This window comes from Saimiri boliviensis, chromosome 11 (genome assembly GCF_048565385.1).
Source record: "Saimiri boliviensis isolate mSaiBol1 chromosome 11, mSaiBol1.pri, whole genome shotgun sequence".
NCBI lineage: Eukaryota > Metazoa > Chordata > Mammalia > Primates > Cebidae > Saimiri > Saimiri boliviensis.
The window spans coordinates 54,670,618-54,692,858 of NC_133459.1; the positions used below are offsets into that span (position 1 = coordinate 54,670,618).

General features: G+C 40.3%; 1 long non-coding RNA gene across 1 annotated transcript in view; it reads right to left on the minus strand.

The window, feature by feature from the left end:
- Positions 1-9,535: 9,535 nt before the first annotated feature.
- The window catches only part of LOC141580400 (uncharacterized), a 73,775-nt gene continuing 61,069 nt past the window's right edge, over positions 9,536-22,241 (minus strand). The window contains exons 3-4 of the long non-coding RNA XR_012512603.1: positions 19,074-19,205; positions 9,536-9,650 (exon numbers count right to left, since the gene is read on the minus strand). This is a non-coding gene — a long non-coding RNA (uncharacterized LOC141580400). The remainder of the gene's footprint in view (positions 9,651-19,073; positions 19,206-22,241) is intronic.

The window sequence follows — 22,241 nt, forward strand, 5'->3', positions numbered from 1 at the left end:
CTAAAAAAAATTAAGACTCTGTGGAATAATCTCCATTCTTAGGAAATAACTACAAGAAATACTCATGAAAAGTCTCTGTCAGCCAACATTTTGTTTATAGCCCATCAGCTACAAATTTGCCCAATCTAGGAACTGTGGCATCATCTTTCTAAACCACACATGCAATCAGGCAGTAGGGCAGGTGATGGACTTCCTTGGAATATCTCCAGCCTGTGTCCTCTCCATCAATATGTCAGAGCCTCAGCCTAGGCCTTCATATCTCTGCACCAGGACTGCGTAAACAGCTTCTTAACTACTCCTTCACCTCCATGCTGTTGTCAGAATGATTATCTTAAAATACTGATATAATCATGTCAGCCATGTTTATAAACTCTCTGTGGCTGCTATTTGGTAGATAACAAAGTTCAAATTATTTACTGGTACTCTCTGTAATTTAGCTTCTGCATGTCCTTCTAAAATGACATTGCCACTTTCACCCATCATGTCACCAGGATCCATCTTCCTCTGTCATCATAACTGTGATACTAACAGAGCCAAATTTTAGTAGGATCCTCTACATACCTACTACATAAAAGTTTTTCACAAGTTATCAGAAACCTCCTATGAGATATTTTTACCTTTATTATACTGAGATTCAGAAAGTTCAGAAACCTGCTCAGGATTACACAGCTGACCACAAAGGTGACAGAGCCAAGACCCAAACCCAGGTCTATTTGACTCCTGAACTTTGCTCTGCCACATGGACATTCTGAAATCCTGGTATTTTTCTGAATGAATCTGCTCTTTTTTCTTCACCATTGTCTTGGCAGGTGCTCTTCTCTGTTTTTAATACCCTACGCCTTCTTTGGCAGCTAACTGCTTATTTCCCAAGGATTTGGCTCCTAGGTCACCTTCTTTGTAGACGTTCCATGACATAAGCAAAACTGTACTCTGTGTGTGTGTGCTCAGAGAATAGAATTGAGTACATACTCTGGGAAAGTGAGTTGCTTGGTTTGCTGGCACAAATGGGACGTGCAAGAAATCATGGGGAACTAGGTTAGGAAACTAGCTTGGGCTTGGTCATGGAGACCATTGGTCTACCAGTGGCTCCTAAGGCAAGGAGGTGTTTCCAAGACACAATCTTGCCACAGGGTCTAAGAAGGAGGAGGAAATGGAGAATGACAATGGAGAGATTCGAAGAACGCTATTGCAATCAGCCAGGTGGGAAATAATGAGATCCTGAATAGGACTCGCCATCAAGAGAATGGAGGAGAAGGGCCAGATTTAGTGACTGAATGTCAGAATAGGTGAGTGAAAAGGAGCTCTGCCCCCTAAGAATACCAAGATTATGAATTTAAGTACCCAGAGAGTGGAAGTATTCTGGAAGACAGAGAAAGAGCAGGTTTAAGGCTAAAGACAAGTGATAGGTTAAGATATGTTAAGGCATGAATGGGCTTCTAAAGGTCTTTCTTGGACAACGTCGAGGGGCCACTGTTGGAACTCCATTTTAGAAGTCATCCACACAGTGATAAGAGCAGAAGCCAGAGGAAAGTATAATACAAGGGAAATCGTCAAGAGAGAGGACAGGACTAAGGAGAGATCCTTAGGGATACATTTAAAGGAAAGAATCAGGAAGAAATGAAGGCAAGGTGTGAAAGGAAGCTGATGATGCGTTGTGCTGTTACCTTGAGAAGTTACTTAACTTCTCTGGCCCTCCATTTAAATGTTAAATTGCAATACTAATTACTACCTTGCAGAATGATGAAAGGATTGGAGAGAAGTTATGTGAAACAGTCAGCATCTGGCTTAGTATTTGGCTGGATTTCAGTAAACGGTCACCTTAATGATCAGTAGCACATTTGTCATTGAAGGAGGCTCAGGATCACAGACCTCAAATGGGGGCAGTCCAGAGCCATGCAGTGGGGATACTGGGTTATCTGTCGAGGTTACTGGCTTCACTTATTTTAGCAAACATAAAAAGAAGCCAAGAGTGTCAAATTCCACTGCAATTAGTGTGTAGAAGACTAGTTCAAAAGAGCAGAAGAGTCTATCAGATGCTGGACAAAACCAAACTATGTTTTCCTACAGACTAGATGCCATCAAACCAGTATCTACACTCAGCCCAGCATCTGGAAAAGCTCAAAAGAAGGAAAAGTACACAGGAGAGGTGGCTGGGACCAAGATACATAGCACAGGCTGGAGGAGGGAGATAAGAGATCATTCACCGCCTCTCTACGTGTTCCAGAGATTCAGCCTCTTCTGGCAGAGAAAGCCCAGGACCTGCAGAAAGTGGGTTGGGCAGAAGGTTTTATCAGGTGGTATGTGAAGAAGAGCTCCAGCTTTGTGAGCCAGAGAAACCTGTGTTCAAACTTTAGTGATGTCAGTCCTGGGATTTTTTTTGTAGGGGTGGGGAAATAACTTACTCTCAGTCTGTTTCTCCGTATGAAAATGGGACAAGTAATAATTTTTTCTTTGTATGTTTTTTTAAAAAATTAGACACGATACGCAAAATGCGTGAATCATTCACATAGATATCAATACATGGTGGTTTGTTTCCTTTTACACACCAAAGCCCACTCAGTTATAGGATCTTTATGGTCTTAGCTTTTTTCCCCAGACCAGGAATGCCTGAGAGAGAGACCTACAGTCTGTCAGATCCAAAACATTGGCACAAAGCAGGTAGATATTTGAGAAAATTGGGAGTCAGGCTCCCGGGTGGTCGTTAGCCCTTACTTAATATCATGAAGGCAATCCTATTGCATTTATGAGCATTAAATTGAGGGCACTTGGTTACAGGAGAGATGCTCCTTATGGGCACTAGTATTTAGGACCCAAAAGAGACCATAATAGTGGCTGCCATTGATTGACTACTGTTTTAAATACATTATCTTTACATATCCTATAGCTATGCAGGGTAGACAACATGATCATCTTTTTACAGAAGGGACAACTGTGGCTCAGAGAGATTCAGTGATTTTTCTCAAAGTCGCCCAGCTCATACACGGCACAGCAGAATTGAAACCAAAGTTGGATCTGTGGCCTATGCCCCTTTTAAATCTCTTGCTATCTTCCCGTAGGTATGACAACGAATGAGACATGGCACAGTGGCAGAAAGTCTTCACCTTGGGTGAAACTCAAAGTAATTGTAGACAGAGAGATTGAGGAGGAAACAGAACTAGACCGGGAGGCAGGAAACTGAATGGGTGTCAGCCCTTCTATCACCTAAGCCTCCTGGTCTATAAAATGGGGTTTGTAACCCACACCCTGCCAACCATCTGGAGTTTCGGGGTGGATCGAGTGGGATTTTATATTTGAAACCACTTTGCAAATTAAGTCCCATATAAATATGTTATTATTAATTGGTATATTAATATTAATTAAATCTCAGTTATAATAATGAAACTTAGAAATTACTGTTAATTAGCATTAATCAAAATGTATGTTGGTGGTAATTACGCTAATTAAAATTCTTGATAATAGTGATAATTAGCACTGATACTGAAAAGTGGCCTGCCAAGCATGGACTAGCGTGAAACTGTAAACATCCCAAATGAAAGTTGGCCCAAGGATACAGAGGCAGGCTAATGAACCTAGCCGAAACTGAACAAGACAAACACATTAGCCTTGCTTTCCTGGGCTGAGAGTTCTGCTGTGCTGAGGTGAAAGGGTTGATAAATACCAAAACCACCCATATTATACAAGCATATGAATTGCAATTGTCCTGTGGTTGTCTGTTTATATATCTCTCTGTGTAGTAACACCTTGCTAGTAAGCTTCAGCATATCGAACTGTTCCTAATTCCACAACCATGCGGTTCTCTGTGGTGTATCATTTGGGATCTAGGCTCTGTACATCACATTGGCCAAGGCTCCTGACAAACCCAAGATCCTTCCTGTCCTAATCCATGTAAGCTATCGTCAATGAAGCCTTTCTAGACTTTTCCTGAGAAACTAGGCATCTCTTTTCTTTGTGTTCCTGTTCACCTAATCCAAACCTTTACTATGGAACTGACTATCTCAGCTCTACCATTTTCAAGTTGTGTTTGAGAAGTTCCTTCCTCACTGTGTTTATGCTTCAGTTGTCTCATCTATAAAATGAGGATGCTAGCAGTACAGGCCTTATTCAATTGTTTTGATAATACAGATATGCAAGACTTTCAGAACAGGTTTAGATAACCATTGTTATCATTAGGATGTTGTTGTCATAAGGATGTGTCTCCCCGTATCTATCTATCTATCGCTCTGCCAGACAGTGAGCTCCTCCTTTCTGTGTTCTTACCACTTTTGCTTGCTCCTTTTGTTATTAAAATGGAAATGAATAGAGGATTTTCTCAGGAAACTTAACAGGCAAGAATAAAGGCAATGCAGTGGATAAATTGTTGACCTTGAAATCAGAAGATTTGGTTTAATCTTGCCTCTTCTAGTTGCTTAGTCATTGGCTTTGTGCAAGTCACTTTTTATTCTAGGACTCAGTTTCCTCATCTAGAAAAACGGAAGTGATGACCCCTAGCCTACCTTCCTGACAGGCTCCATTGTAAGGTTGGAATGAAGACACAGATGTGAAACCACTTTGTAAACTGAAAGGCACTAATCAAATATAAGATACTTTTTTTTATTATTTGAACCATCTGGAAGTTGTTTGGACTTACAAATTGATAGAATCAGTCAACACTTACTTGACTTACCCAGAAAGTAGTTGTTATGCCTGGGTATTTTTTTTTAAGTCCTTAATGCTATGCACATTGCAAGCCTTTCTTCACATTCACCCCCAATTTGAGAATTTTCAAGTTTTTGTTTCTAAAGACTAAATGATGATAGGAATTAAAAGTAGAGCCCAGACTGAAACTTTACTAAAGATGTTCAGTTTCTATTTTCCTTAAGGAAGTTTTTAGAGCCCCCACTAATAGCCAGTTATTAAATGCGGCCCAGTTCACAGGGTCTCTTGATGTGCTAGGAAGCCTCAGAGGTTGCTGTGGGATAATAGAGACTTTAGCTTAAGAAAGCCAGTAAATTTGGGAAAGAGAAAGGAAAATATAAATGGCAAGAACACTAAATTAGGAGGTAAAATTCCTAAACTCTAATCTTGTTCTACAGCCCTGTAGTTTGGATATATCCCTATGCGGGCCTTATTCTACTCATCCATAAAATGTAGATAACCTTCTTCCATTTCATTAACCTTTGGCTTTTGTTGCACAGCAAATCACCCCAAGTCTTAGTGACTTAAAACATCAGGAGTTTATTTCTTACAGTTCTGTGTTGGTTGCGTGGTTCTAGTGATTTTGCCTGGGCTCATTCATGGAGCAGCATTTCACTAGTGGGTCATTTGAGATCTATGCTCAAGGGACACAGCTAAGACTCAGCCTCTATTTTTGTATATTGTCTTTCCTACTCAAGAAGTTAGACTGGGCCTTTTTACATGACAATGGTGTTCCAAGAGAGGGAAACCAGAAAATATACAGTCTCTTATGGCATGGCCTCACACAGTATCAATTCCTCCGTATTCTATTGGTCAAAACAAGTTACACAGCCAACCCAGAATCACGGATGGGGAAAAGAGACTCCACTCCAACCCTTTGATGAGAGGAAGGCAAAATCAAACTGCAGAAAGGAACATGGTCACAGAGAAACATTCTCTGGAAGGCCATTTTGTAGCAGCCTAATACACATCTGTCCTACCTTAAGAGTTATTTACAAGCAGATAAGCCAATACAGTTAAAGTCACTTTATAGAATATACAAAGGAAAAAATTCCAGATGAGTGATAGAATATTATCACTTTTCAGCCCACAGTGAATTAAGGCTTTAAGCATCAATGACTGCTAACATCAAAAACAAAAAACAAAAAACAAACAAAAAAAAGAAACAAACAAAAAAAAACTAGAGATTATGTGCCTACTGAGGAGGAACACAATGCCACCTATAAAGTTGTCTTATTAAAATGAAACAATTAAACCTGAATCTGATCAAACCTCTAGTTACAACTGCTGATTTTCAGGAACTACAGAAAACAGAAGAACATGTTAAACTGTACCAGAGAGGTACAATCAACAGAACCCAGAATGGGAAACACTGCAGGGAAACAATCAGTTATTTTTGTTTGTTTTTTTTTCAACAAATACCTTACAAAAGGAAGAAAACAAGATGACGAAGAAATATATACATTAAAATTATGACGTGGGGAACTTACTGGATCCTGATTCAAATTAACTAATTAAAAATTTTTGATATTCCGAGACCACTATAAATTTCTAGATGTCCTGGATAATTGATGATATTAAAGAATCATTGCTAATGTTAGACATGAAATGGTATAATGAGTATGTATTTTTAAATACTCCTTATCTTTTAGAGTACATATTGAAATATTTACCTGTATAATTATATTACAGCTGAGATGCATATACAGCATTAGTATGAAGTGGCAGTAAGTAGATGGGGGTGTCGATGGAGAAAGAGTGCCCAGGAATTGATAACTACTAAAGTCACATGATGAATATGTGAGAATTCATTGTACAATTTTAGCTACTTTCATATGTTTGAAATTCTTCATAATAAGTATGTTTTTATTTTTCAAAAAAGAGTAAAATATCAAACTAATTTTTAGGAACTTCAGAAGACAGAAGAACATGTTAAACTGTACCACAGAGGTATAGTCAGTAAAATCCAGACTGGGAAACACTACAAGATAACAACCTGTTACAAGAAAACTACGGAATAAAATCTTTCATGAACATAGATGCAAAAGTACTCAACAAAATATTAGCAAATTGAATACAGCAATGTATAAAAAGAAATATACACCGTAACCAAGTGAGATCTTTTTCCCCAGGAATGCATGGCTGATTCAACACCCAAAATTCAATTAATATTGGCCAGACTTGGTGACTCATGCCTGTAATCCCAACACATTGGGAGGCTGAGGCAGGAGGATCACCTGAGGCCAGATCAACCTGCACAAGGAAGTGAGACCCAGCCTCTACTAACAATTTTTTTTCTTAGCTAGTTGTAGTGGTGTGTGCCTGTAGCCTTAGCTACTAAGGAGGTGGAGGCAGGAGGGTCACCTGAGCACAGGAGATCAAGGCGTAGTGAACTATGATTGCATCACTACACTCCATCCTGGGTGACAAAGTGAGGTCCTGTCTCAAAAATAATAATAATAATTAATGTAGTCATTACATCAACAGAATCAACAGAAAAGTCACATGATCACATCAAGAGATACAGAAAAAGTGTTTGATAAAATCCAGCACTAATTCATGACAAAAACGCTCAGTAAACTAGAAATAGAGAAGAATCTCAACTTGATAAATGATATTTATTAAAATAAACTATAGCTAATATTATACTTAATAGTGAGAATCTAGAATTTTTTCCACTAAGATCAGAAACAAGACAAGAATGTCCCCTCTCACCACTCCTTTTAAAATCATAATGAAAGTCCTAGTTAATGCCGTAAGACAAAAAAAAAGGAAATAAAAGGCAGATTGGAAAGAAGAAATAAAACTGGGTTTGTTTGCAGACAACATAATTGTCTGTGTAGAAAACCTGAAAGAACTGGCAAAATAAACTGGAACTAGGAAAAATTAGAGCAAGTTTGCAGGATTCAAATGTAAAAATCAATTGCTTTCCAATAGACCAGCAATGAACAAGTGGAATTTGAAATCAAAACCACAACACCACTTTCATTAGCACTCCTAAAAATAAAATACTTAGGTATAAATCTAATGAGCTGTGGATTTTGTAGCTTTCCCCCTATAGATCAATAGTAACACATGTACCACTCCAACATGAGATGTTGATAATGGGGGAGGCTATGCATGTGTTGGTGCAGGGACTATATGAGAAATCTTTGCACCCTCCTCTCAATTTTGCTATGAACCTAAAACTTCTCTAAAAAATTGTCTTGAAAAGCAAAAGAGTTGGACAAGGAGTCAAACAACCCAGGGCCCAAGAAGCAGCTCCCTATCTCCTCTCCTTAGCTGTGTATTCTTAGGAAATTCACTTCATTTCTCTGAGCATCCAATTCTTTGTCAATACCCACCCACCCTCACATACCCATTATTGTCTAATGATGCTGTAAAGCTCAACCGAACTCATGAATACAAAAACATTCTATACACCATGAAGGGCTACACATATGGAAGAAACTGCTTTGTTACTATCACTATGACCTTGAAAATAATTTAGATCTTTTGGCTCTTGTGGCTCCCTTAGGAAGAGCATCTCTTCATGCTTGATCTGCTCCTATGAGAAATTAAACACATGGGCTCAAGAAGCTCCGTGGGCAGTGGATATGAATTTGCCAAAGGATATGAGATGATTTTTAAAATCTCATCTTTTGTCTTTATCTTAAATGTAAATTGGGGAAACTTCTGCTTCTGGTCAAGATGGAATAAAAGAGCCTGGATTTACCTTCCTGCCATACATACTCAAAAACCAGACTATATATGTGAAATAATGGTTTTCAAAGCAGTGAACATCAGGCAAAAACAGATATAGTAGTTGAACAAAAAGTTGAATACCTTGATTGCCCTGGTTTACTTCCTTAAGGGAGTTTTCAGGCAAGAAAAGGAAATAAAAGACATCAAGATTGGGAAGGAATACGTCTAACTGACTTTATTCACAGATGACATGATCATCTATGTAGCAGATTCAATCAATTTTGCCCCCAAAAAAATCAGAACTAAATGACTTTAGCAAGCCTATAGGATATAAAAGCAATAATCCAAAGACCAATTACATATCCATATACTAGTAAAAAAAAAAGTAAGAAATTAATTTTTTATTTTATTTTTGTTATTATTTTATGTTTTATTGTAGTTGTCAAAATTTCTCTTTTGGTTCTTTTTTTGTTTTATATGTGTTGTTTAATCTTTTATCTTTTTTCCTCAGAACAGAAATTAATTTTTAAAAATTCTAATAGCATCAAAAACATTGAATATTTAGGGATCATATTTTAAAATCTATTAAATATCTACATACTGAAAACTACAAAACATTGCTTCAAGATGTTAAAGAAGACCTAAATAAATGGAGCAATTACCATGATCATATATTAGATGACTCAATATTGTTAAGATGTCAATTCTCCCCAAAGTGATCCACTGATTCAGTGTAATGTCAATCAAAATCCCAGCAGAATATTTTAAATACATTTCCAAACAGATTATAAAATTTGTATGGAAATGCAAAGATCTAGATTATCCAAAACAACTTTTAAAAACAAGAGTAAGGTTAAATAACTTCTGCGATCTGATTTTAAGACTCCCTGTAAACCTATATTAATCAAAATAGTAGTATTTTCATAAAGAGGCAAATAGAGCAATGGAATGTATACATGTGTGAACATGATTTTCAACAACAATGCAAAGCCTATTCAGGCAAGAACATTAGTCTTTTCAACAAATGGTGGTGGAAAAATTAGACGTGCATCTAAAAAAAAAAAAATTCAATCCATACTTTGCACTGTTTAAAAGAATTAGCTCAAAATGGATGACATACCTAAATGTAGAATTTTTAGAAGAAAACACAGGAGAAATCCTTCATAATGCTGGGTCAGGGAAAAAGTTATTAGATCCAACACCACAAGCAGGATCTACAGAAGAACAAAGTGGACTGCTGGCTGCAGGAGTCGCTCTGCTGGTGAAGTAATCACAAGGTGCTCACTTGGGTCCTGGAGAAAAAGTGAAGACTAATGAAAATTCCTCTGTAAAATCTTTACAGCTCTCTGAAGTAAACTAGATTCATTTGGGTTTTCTGTTATTTCACAGTCTTAAAGGGCATATCTGGAAAAAAAAAAAAAAAAAACAGTTCCTTTCTAGTTCCTTTTTTTTAGGCGCAAATCCAGAACTTTTTTTTTTAACATTTACCAACAACAATCCTGCTCCCAGACTGCTCCCCATCCTACTACCCATTAGAATTATTTCTCAGCCTGTTGAATATTGAGGAACTATTGTTCAGGCTTTGAAAACTTCCTCTTACCTCCAATATCCCTGCCTTATTATTTTTGCATAACCATACATCTAACCACAAACAAGACAGTGAGCCTTTTCTGGTCTCAGTTTATAACAAAAGGTTAGGAAACCTAATTTCCAGAACTGTTGTCAGCTTTGAAACTCTCCTAAGCTGATTCCCCCACAAAAAATGTTGCAGTAAAAAAGCACGTATGAGAACTAGTGTTGTAATCGACCAAATAACTGTACAATTCAGTTACACACACCCACACCCACACCCACACACACAAACACACACACACCAGTGTTTTATTTCTTCTATTTCCAGGTTGTATCCAAGATTAGGGGTGATCACTGTTATTGCCAATATCAATAATTGAATTAAACACAAGTCACACTGGAATGAAACCATACTGGATTTACAGAGACAGGCTCCGAGGTGTTTGCTAAATAGCCAATCACATTTAGACTTGACTCATGCCTATACTCATTCACTAAACTAATATTTTCTAAGCACTTACTATGCCCCAGCTACTCTGCTGAGTACTATAGATATAGTACCCATATTCGAGAAAGGGAAACAGACATTCTTCTCACCATTGTGGTACCTTTGCACATGTTTCTCTTCTGCCTGGGTGAGTCTTCCCCTATCTTCACATGGTCAGTTCCTACTTTTCAGTCAAAGAATCTAAATGTGGCTTCCTTTGAGAGGAGTTTCCTGACCTTAAATTGAATTAAATTTTCCTGTTATTTCCTTATATCCCTCTATGCTTTTCCTTTCTAGCCCTTACGGTAATCCATATCTATTTCGTTATCACTGCATTCTCCAAACACTTGTCATAGTTGTAGAAAAGAGATGTTTATTCAATATTTGTAGACTGAATGAATGAACACATGAACAGATTAAAAGCACAAAAAGGGATCTTGGGGAGCTCTGGAAGGCCTCCTGGAAGAACTGTTCAATCTAAAGGATGCTAGGAATTTAGCTAGGTGAAGAATGAAGAAAATGAGCAAGCAGATGTTCATCACTCACCTTAAGTTCATGACCTTTCATCTGAGAAATGGCCTCCTAACTGATTTTGAAATTTCTTTTCTCTTCCATTTCTTCAGACTATTATGTTACAAAGTCAGTCACATCTCATTGCTTAAAGTCTCCAAAATGTAATCACCTCTCTACTGAAAAATAGCCAAATTCTCCAACAGGACACCGCTCCCCTCACCTAAATGGTCTGGATTTTGCCTACCTGTCTGTATCTCAGTAACTCTGCCCATTTACTTCAAGATGGACTCATAATGATCTCTTCCCCATTGACCAGACACATCCTATTTGCTCCTATTTCCATGCTGTGCCTTGTACTCCACCCCGCCTCTATTGAAGTTCTCTTCATCTGATACAAATGCAATGCCCTGCCACCTTCTCTGCGGAACTTTCCCTGGTAAATCCCCTTCCTCCTCTGTACAAATCTCTCCTCCTTTTCTGCTTCTGCTCTCCATGTTTATCCTTCCTTTTTGTGCACACATGATTCTGCTTAACACCATGGTTTACATTCTTGTCTTTCAGTAGCATGTGAGCTCGTCCAGGTCAGAAGCAGCTCTGAAACTCTCCTAATGTAGAATAAGCACTCCATAAATGTTTGCTGAATTGATGACCCCTGATCCATCCACACAGGAGATCCACTTCTGTTGCCCTGAGCTTCCCACAACGGGCCCCTACAAAAGCATTATGATGGCATCCTCTTGAAAACCAGACTTCAGCCTTCACTCCAACTCCTCTAATTCTATTTATTCATAAGAGAGTTACTGAGCACCTATCATATTTTAGACACTTCTAGGCACTAGGGATGCAGAAAAGAAATCTTTGCTCCTACATTTGCTTATATTTAAGTGGGTGAAAGACAAATAATAAATAAGTTAGTATACTAGGAAGTACATCAAGTCAGGAAATGGGAAAATCGCATTAAAGGAGATAGTGTATACATTTTGTGCTGGGGGAGAAAGAAGGTGATACTTTAGGGAGTGTTCCTCCAAGACCTCCTATGGAAGTTGCCTTTAGAGCAAAGACTCAAAGGAAATAGTGAGTAGAGGGATATCTCCTGTAAGGCATGAGATATCATGCAAGAAGGAACGTTGAAGGCCCAGAGGTAGCAGTAAAATTAAGGGTTCAAGTTAGAGAAATAATCATCTGCTATAGTCAATGGCCTGAATGTGCCCTTCTCAAATTCATATGTTGAAACCTTAACCCTAGTGTGATGGTATCAGGAGGTGGGGCCTTGGGATCATGATTAGGTCATGGGGGGAACCCGCAAAAGGGGATTAATGTCCTTATAAAAGGGACCCCCAGCCAGGCGTGGTGGCTCACGCCTGTAATCCCAGCACTTTGGGAGGTTCAGGAGGGTGGATCACGAGGTCAACAGATCGAGACCATCCTGGCCAACATGGTGAAACCCCGTCTCTACTAAAAGTACAAAAAATTAGCCAGGCGTGGTGGTGCGTGCCTGTAGTCCCAGCTAGTCAGGAGGCTGAGGCAGGAGAATTGCTTGAAACTGGAAAACAGAAGTTGCAGTGAGCCAAGATCAAGCCACTGCACTCCAGCCTGGCAATAGAGTGAGATCCGATCTCAAAAAAAAAAAAAAAAAAAAAAAGAGACCCCCAGAGAGCTCTCTCACTCCATGGGAATATGTAAGAAGTTGGCTGTCTGCACCTTGGAAGAAGGCCCCTACCAGAACCTGATCAAATTGCCACCTTGATCCTAGGCTTCCAGCCTTCAGAACTCCTGGGAAATTTATTAATAGCAGCTCAAACTGTCTAAGTCACCCAGTGTGGTGTATTTTAGGACCATGTCTGATGCAAGTGTGAGGAGAGTGGTATATGTGAAGGAGATGATGGGAGCAGATGAGACAGGAGATGGGAGGTGAGAATACAGAGCTTTGAAGGTCATCGTAAAGATTGACCTCTTCTTTGTGTGGGATGGAAGGCCGTTGGACATTTTGAACAGCAAAGTGAGATCAACTGGCATGTATTTTTAAAGCGTTAATTTGGTTGTGGAGTTGAGAAGAGTCAGAGGGGGAGCCAGAACAGAATCACAGAGACCCATTAGTGAAATCATTTAGGCACTAAATGATGGCGGCTTATCACAGAATGAAGGCAGTTATGGGATGAGAGGTGGGCAAATTCTGGATGTATTTTGAAGGCACTTGCTGACAGATTAAATGTGGGGATTAAGAAAAAGAGAGGACATTGGAAACACAATCAGTTTTCTGGTCTGAACAATTAGATGAAAGGGATTATTGCTTATTAAAATGAGGAAGACTGAAAAAAATATATCTTGTGGAGGGGCAGGGGGATGCTGGAGTTCAGTTGCCAGAAAGCTGAAGTCAGGTTCTTTTATCACTCAGGTGAGATGTCAAGTTGGCATTTGAAGGAAGAGTCTGGAATTCACAGAAGAGGTCCAGGGCTAGAAACATAAATTTGGGACTTTTCAGCACAACAATAACATTCCAATCAATGAAACTGGATGACATTGTCAAAGAGAGTGGGGAGAGACAAAGAAGATGGGGCCTGGGACTGAACCCAGGTGCACATTGATATTAAAATGTCAGAGAGTTATAAGGAACCAGCACAAAGGAAAACTAGCCAGCAACCTGGGAGGAAAAACAGAGGAGTGTGGTATACAGCCAAGTAAATAAATAATCAATGAAATCAACTGTCGGGCCAAATAAACAGTGGACAGACAATTGACCCTTAGGTTCAGCCATGTAGAAATTGGTGACTTGGACAGTAAAAGTTCTTATGAATAATGGGGTAAAAGCTTCATTGGGAAAAGGCTCTAGAAAGAATGGGAGCAGTAGAATTGGTGACAAAATAGAGAGTTGCCATTTATTTTGGTTCATCCATGGCAATCTCAGTTTGCACTTACAGTCCAGGGTTCTGTCCAGTTAATAGTGTCTCTGCCTGAATGATAAATTACTTACCAATTCTACATCTAGATAGCTCTGTCTAGATTTCTATTAACATACTGCACTCTTTATCAATGCAAAACGCACTTTTCCATTTCTAGCTTTCCCGATGTAAGTAAATGTCAAATCTCTCCCAGCCCAAAGAGCAAAGACCTGGGAAACTCTCCCTAGGATGGTCTAAAGAGAATCATCTGAGAATCAGGACCCTGCACTTAATGATTTTGATTCAGTTGGTCCAAGGAGCAGTCTAGGCCTCCTTCTCCTCCTGGAAATTCTAATGTTTAGCCAGTGACAGGACCACTGCCCTAACTGATGAAAAAGCAACAGGCCAGTCTGGTGGAGGTTATTATAGACCTCACTTTAGCAGTCTTTTCAGGATTTTCCTCCCTGTCCATCCCATTGTCAGTGCTGTGGTTCATACAGTCATTTTCTCTACCTTGGACTATTGAAATTGCTCTTCAAATAGTATCTCTGCTTCTGGGCTCACTCCTTCCAATCCGTTTTTTCTTATATTACAAACCTTTTCTTCCCAATGGACTCTTACCTTTGAAAACTTCTGATGTGGACTTATGGCTTCAGGTTGAAATTTAAATTTCTTAAAATGCCATTCAAAGTCTTATGAGTGCATACTCAAGAAAGGGGAGTGCAGGCATACTCAAGAGAGATGCGGACTGTGGAGCTTGGGGTTTCCACTTTTATGGGTTTCTTTAACCAGGAACTTTCCTGGAAAAAAGGTGGCAATATCTCGGAACTGTGATGACATCATTTTTATACCAATTATAGGTGTTCCTGTACTGTCATGGCACTGGTGGGTGTGTGATTTAACATGTTAATGAGCATATAATGAGGTCTTAGGTGAAAACTAGGTCAATTCCAGTGTCATGTTGTGTCTAGCCAATCTTAGCCAGCTTTGTCCACACCCTGGTTTTTCACAGTCTTATCAGCCTATAGCTTCTGCAGCTATTTTGACAGTTTCCTTTTGCTAGTCATGTGAAACTGCTGCCTGGAATTTTCTGCTCTCCTGTGACCACCCTGTATTATTCCCATCTCATTTTCCCCCCTGTAGAGATTCCATCCCTTTATTCTTAAGGGTCAATGAGGAAGAATGTCAGTCTTCTGTATCTACTTCCTGCTGCTTAGGGGTGATGGCCCTGCCTAGTAAGGGCATGGAGATCTCTGGCTGCCTGGTTTAAGTGTACCTAGCACAGGCCATCAAAAGAGTCCAGTTCCAAGGCAGCAGTTGATTGGAATCCTTGCGTCATCATCATATTGACATGCAACTGCTGCAACTTGGAAGACGCAAACTTTACAAGGAAGCTAAACAAACAAGGACCAAGGATTAGTAGCAATAAGATAGCTATTAAAGGTCCCAGGAAGGTAGGAATCATTTGTATATTTGGTAGGTACTCTTTGGTGGAGTATGACTTGAGGAGTTAGGGTTGTTGAAAATATGTAGCCAGATAGTCTGTTGGCAAATCTTTTGAACTAGCAGTTCAAATCAGGTAACTCTGATTGTTAATATAAGAACAACAGGTGTGGTTTATTACGTGCAAACCTCTCCTAGCAGTTCGTGCTCTGGCCCTGCTAGGGCCCATACGATAGCTTACTAACAAGGCCAAATCCAGGAATCCAAATCTTGCAAAACGCTGCCTTACCCAGGAAAGTTCTGAGTTGCTTCTTTACTTATGGAGGTCCCATTAAGATAACCTCCTTTCTGAATGGGTGGCTTCTAAATTCCCATTAGAACTTCAAGTATTTCTGAATCTATGAATGTAAGGAATTTTTCATTTAACACATATATTCCTGAGCACATTTTGTGCAGGCAAATGTTATAGTAAAGTGAAAAGAAGGAAAAAGTAGGGAGTGCCTGGATCTCCCTCTTGTTTTCACCCCATCTTTGCCTACACCGCAGTCTCACTCAGAAATGGTGCTTGTTTCTCAAACATGTTATGTTCCCTCACCTCCAGGGTTTTAAACACATTATTTCTTGCCCCTGGATTATTCTTCAACTAGCTAATTTCAGCTCATTCTTTAGATCTTAGCTAACTGATAAATTCCTCTGACAAGTTTTCCCTGCCACCTGTCACCTCCATCTTGACCAACCCCACCAAGTCTGCATGGAGGGCCTTTTACACAGCATCTCATAACTCTCTGTGCTTCCTTCACTACAGCCCTCATCACACGATATTTAACTTGTCCCTTACAGGCCAATGTTTCCCACTAGACCGCCAGGACCATATCTATCTGTTTCAAGGCTCAATAATTTTTTATTAAACAAACGACAATGTGAATTCAATCTAAAGGGTTATAGAAATACCTTTAAAAAGTACTAAAAGTTCACAGGTGCAGAACTCTCCTTTGAACTGTGGCAGCCCCAAGGATGTCACATGTAGCTCCCACTTTGCTTTACCCCAAACTCATTGATGGACATATGCTCCGCATTGGCCCTGGTGCCTGCAACTCATGATTCATGCTGAAAGCACATCTGAAACCTTCATCTTTGCAGCTCTTTTCTGAGAAAATTACCCAATCTGGCAGTCTGTCTGGCCCCAAGGATACTTGACAGATCAAAATGAACCAGTCCAGATGGAAGCAGGGAATGAACTCCACCATCAAATTGTCCAATGCCTGAAAAATGTTGGCTTTGAAATAATGCAGGTCCTCTCATGCATTTCCTAGAATCAGAGGAAGGTGTTCTCTGCTGGGTCAAGGCAGTGAGGTCTCTGTGTTCCTGGCTGAGGCCCCCAAGTGAGCTCTGTGTCCACAGCAGAGCTCCCTGCCAGGTGGAATGTCACAGCTGTGGAATCAGAGAAGTTGTGCAAGAGGAGAAGGAAGTTTTCCAATTCAGCAAAAGAACAAGTCTTGGAGAACGAGCTCAGGGAGAGTGGGAATCCAAAGCAAGGCCAAGAATTATGAAATAACATACACGTGGCAAAAACTAAGGACCTTAATAACCGTAAGATCTAGAGGGAAGTGAAAGAGCAGAAAGTTAGGAGGAAGAATGAGTGCGGTCAGGAACACACAAGGAATTCCACTGCTTTCTTACAACCTGTCATTTGTTGCAAAGTTTTCTACAGAGTGAGATTGTATATTAATGTATTCACCAAGCATTTATGCAGCCTTTGTGCTTCACATAACTCTATGGATCTACATTGCTACCCTCGGTTCTATTATTATTTCCATTTTAGAAATGAGAAAATTAAATTTCTAAGAGGCCCTCAAGTGGTCAGGTCAGGCTTTATGCCCACAACCTGGGTTATCCAAAGCCCCTGATCTGAATTTGAGCCAGCCTTAAAGTACCTCATAAGCTGAGCAATCCTGGGCCATCTCTTTCCTGATATGCAAAATGAGAGTGTTATAACCAATGAGATAATTGATATTAAAGGACGTCATCTATAAAGCACTATGCAGATTTGAGTTACTTGTATTTGTTTATTTCCTTGCTTGCTTGTTTATATCCTATTTCATTCCACAATGAGGCCTACATGAGACCACACACAGTAAAATAACACTGTATGATCATTTGAATATTTATGCAGATAGAAGTACGAGCAGATACAATTTACTGCTTGACAAATCTTCACAGAGAGACTATGCACACAAACATACGTAATGACTCCAACATGCCATGCAGAATAAAACATGCTGCATTGCCCTCAAGAATCTCTGAGTTAACAAGAGAAAACAGAGCAATAAACAGGCCTTTTAAATAGTGCATTCAGCACTGTAGAAAAGAAAAACACAGCAACTTGCAAGTCTGGGGACTGTGACAGGACATCTAACCCAAGAAAGCACCCCTGGGATTTCCGAGCTGTTTCCTGAAAAATGGACTGGTTTACAAGGCTAAGCTTGGAGGTGAAGGAGGAGCAGCGTTATCCACACCCAGGGCAAAAGGCTGTGCTGGTTGGCAGGGTTGTGGAACTGAAAATAATTGGCCTGTCTGAAACTTAAGTTATAGAGGCAGGTAGGATATATATGATGATGTCACCTAAGCTGAAACAACTGCTGGCTCTGCTCACAGATGTCCCCATTCCAGAACACACTGAAACACAGCGGGCTCTTCCAGAGCCTGCGGTCTCACTCAGGTCTATTCACTTTTCTTTTTGCTCCTATGTGTGCATCAACCTTAGCAACCTCTTACCTATACCACGTCTCATTTCCCTTATAGGCAAAGACAAGCTACCTAAGGTTTGATTAGGCTATGTCCATTTCTCTTGTTCCTTGGGAAGCTTAATGCCTAATGGATCAGGTCTTAGTTTCTGGAGTCAAATTATCCCATATTCAAAGTTTGACGTTGCCAATTGCTTGCTTCATAACATTGGGCAAATCATTTATCATTTCATGCCTCAGTTTTCTCCTCTATACAAATGGGACAATAATATCACCTACCACTTAAGGTTTGTGTGAAAATTAAACATAAAAATGCATATAAGGGACTTAGAACAATGCTTCACACATAGCAATTACTCAATAGGTGTTACTTATTATTCTTATTATTATTACTTCACAAATTAACTTCTACAATACCAGACACTTTCTTATTTCAATTCAATCCCATGACTGATTTTATTAGCATAAAGAGTAAGAATGAGAGAAACTATACATAATGGGGCAAGAACACAGAGCCCAAAACCCAGACCATAAAGTCTCACTGGCTGCTATGGTACAGTTTCAAGTGTGACTTCCAGTTTCCTGGCAGCCACAGTACAAAGGAGAGCCAATCCATACTTATTTCCCCAGGATAGTTCTAAAAGAATCTCTTCCACGGGCTTCACACAGGAGGCAGTGTGTGATATAGTGAACAATATTCACAATGCTGTCTCAGTGTGGGACAGAGGCAGCGAGGGCATAACCCAGCTTGATTCTGCACAGGACTGTGGCAAAACAGTCCGTTGACCTTCTGATGGCTCCGCTTGATTCCAAAAGGGAACCTCAAGCATCCAGAGAGATGAATGGACTGTCTACATTCCAAGATCCTTTGGAAAGACCATGTCCCTCAGCTAGTACTATGAGGCAAGGATAGGTCAGGAGAAATGAAAACCCTGCTTCCCAGTGTGGGCCTGAAGTGGATGAGGTCTTGAGTGCTGGTTAAGGGTTTTAAAGTAAATATTTTTAGCAATATTGCTCCAGCAGCAGTGTATGATCAAAACGAAATGCGGAAAGCAGTCAGGAAAGGGTTGTACTTACCTAGGTAAGGGATGGAGACCAAAACCAGGCTGTGTCTATGGAGACAGCTGCCAGGAGATGGGTCTACCTCATGCAACCTGCTTCATGACTTCAGTTTGCAAAGGTCTCCACTGGGTTCACACTTGGAAAGGGCTGTAGGAGACAGTGAATAGACAGACTCAGAGGAGAGGATTCAGTCCGGAGGAGGCTAGGTTAGAACCTCTGGAATTAACACAGCCAGCACCTATTTGCCTGTCATTTGCTGGGTGAGCCTGCCCACATCACATGTCCTCCCACAGCTGCAGGTGATTTACTGGTACAAGCACCACAGTGCCACTTTGATTACTTACTCTCTGCCAGCCCCTGATTTCACTGTTCTTACATTTTGTCGTTTGATGCCCAAATAGCCCTAGTCATTTGATATTATTATCCATATTTAGAGATGAGAAAACTGAGGATCAGAGAGGCAACCCCATGCTAAGTGGGATTACCGTTGGGTAACCCCATGGTAAATAATAGAGCCAGTATCCAAACCAGGATGATCCCAGTGCCTGTGATCTTAACTCAGCTAGTGCCCTACTTACCTCATTGCGGTGCCTTAGGATCATCTGAGGTTGCAAAGGGTAACAATTTTTTTAAAAAGTAACACCACAGTCAATCATCATTGTCAGAAATACTTATGACTTTATGTTTTTATGTTGCCAGAACAAACCATCTAACATGTTTTTAGGTCAATCGGCAGTTACTGACACAAAGTTGTTCTTGCCTCCTTGAGGGCTAAAGTCCCCTGAAACCATTGTCCTGCGTGCAAACACCAGAGGCCTCAGCCTGACTCATTTCCATGAACAGAAATAAGACAGAAAAGGTGACAAGCCGTGGGTAACACCAGGGCTGCACCGCCTCCCAAACTCCTCCTCCTCTGGTCTTTTGTTGGCCTTTTAAAAATAATCCCAAAAAGCAGAGAATAATGTAGTTATTGTTTTGCCAGCACCCATGACAGGCAACTCCACAACCACCCAATCTCAAGTCCTACGAAAAGCAGGCTGAGACCACCGGCAGTGCGGGTCCTTCATGGAATTCTCATTCCCAGAAGAAAATGGCCATCACTTTCAGCCCTCAAGAAACCAGCTACTGTCCCAAGTCATAAGGTCCTCTAAAGCAACAGCACCTGTTGGCTGTTTTTCCTGCAAAATATAAAGACAGGAATAGGGCTGGAATGGGCTGTTAATTCATTTAACACTTAGGTGCTGAACCCCAGCTCAGCAAATATCCTGAGCAGCACAGTGGTAGAAGGAGCAAGGACATCAGAACCAGGCTAAACCTGGGTTTAAATCCCCTCTCTGCCATCTAGTCTCTATGACCTTGAGTGAGCCTTTTGCTGTCTTTGAACCTCAGATCTGTATCAAAAATATATATATAGCAATGCTGAAGGGATGGGGATGGTCAAGAAATATCTCTTATTGGAGTAAGATAAACCAGAGGGTCAGCATGCAGAAGCAGAAAGAGGCAGGATTTACAATTAAACTGACTAGGGTCCATGTCTCAGTTTCACTACCTGTGAGCTCCAGACCTTGAGATCTTATTTAACACATCTCACCCTCCATTTCCCCACTACAAAATGGGTTACGAATTCCTGCCTTCCAGCGTTGTTATGCCAGTGAAGAAAACACTTTTGCAAAGCATCTGAAACACAGCAAGTGCTAAAAAAGTAGTGATTCCTGTTGTTTCCCAGATATCATGCTAGGCAACAGGAATGCAAAGATGAACGCTCAGTAGTGCACCATACCGTCAGAGTGAACTAGTTAGGTCACATCTCTGCCTTTCTATTTCCTTATTCATAATGTAGGGGAACACTTCCTTCCCTGCCTTACCAATGACAAAATTAATAACAATACAACAATAGCAATCATAATACCTAACACATATTGAGTAATTACAATATGCCCAGGCATGTTACCAAGTGTATTACATGCATGGCTTCATTTAATCTTTATTACAGGCAGAATAATGGCCCCTAAAGATGTTCATATCTTGATCCCTAGAACCTGCAAATAATTACTTTAGATGGAAAAAAGACTTTGCAGCTGTGATTTTAAAGATTTTGAGGTGGGGGATTACCTGGATGGGCTTGATCTAATTACATTAGACCTTGAAAGTGGAGCTTTCTCCAACTGGAGGTAGGAGAGATGAGGCAGAGGGGGAAGCCAGAGAAAGCTGAAGTATGAGAAGGACTTGACATGTTGCTGGCTTTGAAGATGGAGGAAGAGGCCACAAGCCAAGGAATGCAAGTGGTCCCTAGAGGCTGAGAACAACTCCTGGCCAACAGTCAGAAAGGAAACAGCAGCTTCAACCCTATACCCACAAGGATCTAAATTCTGTCAACAACTTAAATGAGCCTGGAGGTAGATTCATCCCCAGAGCCTCCAAAATGGGGCACAGGGCTACTGACACCTCAATTTTAGCCTTGTAAATCCTGGGCAGAGACACAGCTAACCCACAGAGCTGTGACATAATACATGAGTGTTATTTGTAAGGTACTAAGTCTGTGTTATTTGTTAGAGCAGCAGTAGAACATAAGAAATTCTCAACACAGCCCAGTGAACAAAGAATCATTAGAATTCCGATTTTACTGAGAAATTAAGACAAAGAATAGTCAAATTCACCATGACCTTATAGCTAGTAACTGGGAGAGCTTCTTGATCTATTCTGACTCAAGAGCCTTTGTTCTGGAAAACAGTCCATGGAGGCTCATAGGAAGTGTTCAATAAATATTAGTGAAATAAATGAGCGAATGGATGGAGAAAGGCTGGGAATGAAAATGTTAAGAATATTAAGGACATAGAAAGGATTTTTAGTCTGGGTATGATGTGTGATGCCTGTAATCCCAGCACCTCAGCTTCTTAAGTGCTGAGATTACAGGCATCACCCACCATGCCTAGCCTGGAAAAGCTCAGGCATTTGGAAGATCACTTGAGGCCAGGAGTTCAAGACCAGATTGAGCAATATAGTGAGACCTTGTCTCTACAAAACACTTTAAAAATTAGCCAGACATGGTGGTGTGCACCTATAGTTGCAGCTACTCAATGAGGCTAAGGTGGAAGAATCACTTGAGCCCAGGAGGTTGAGGCTACAGTGAGCCATGATTGTGCCACTGTACTCCAGCCTGTGTGACAGTGACAGAGTGAGACC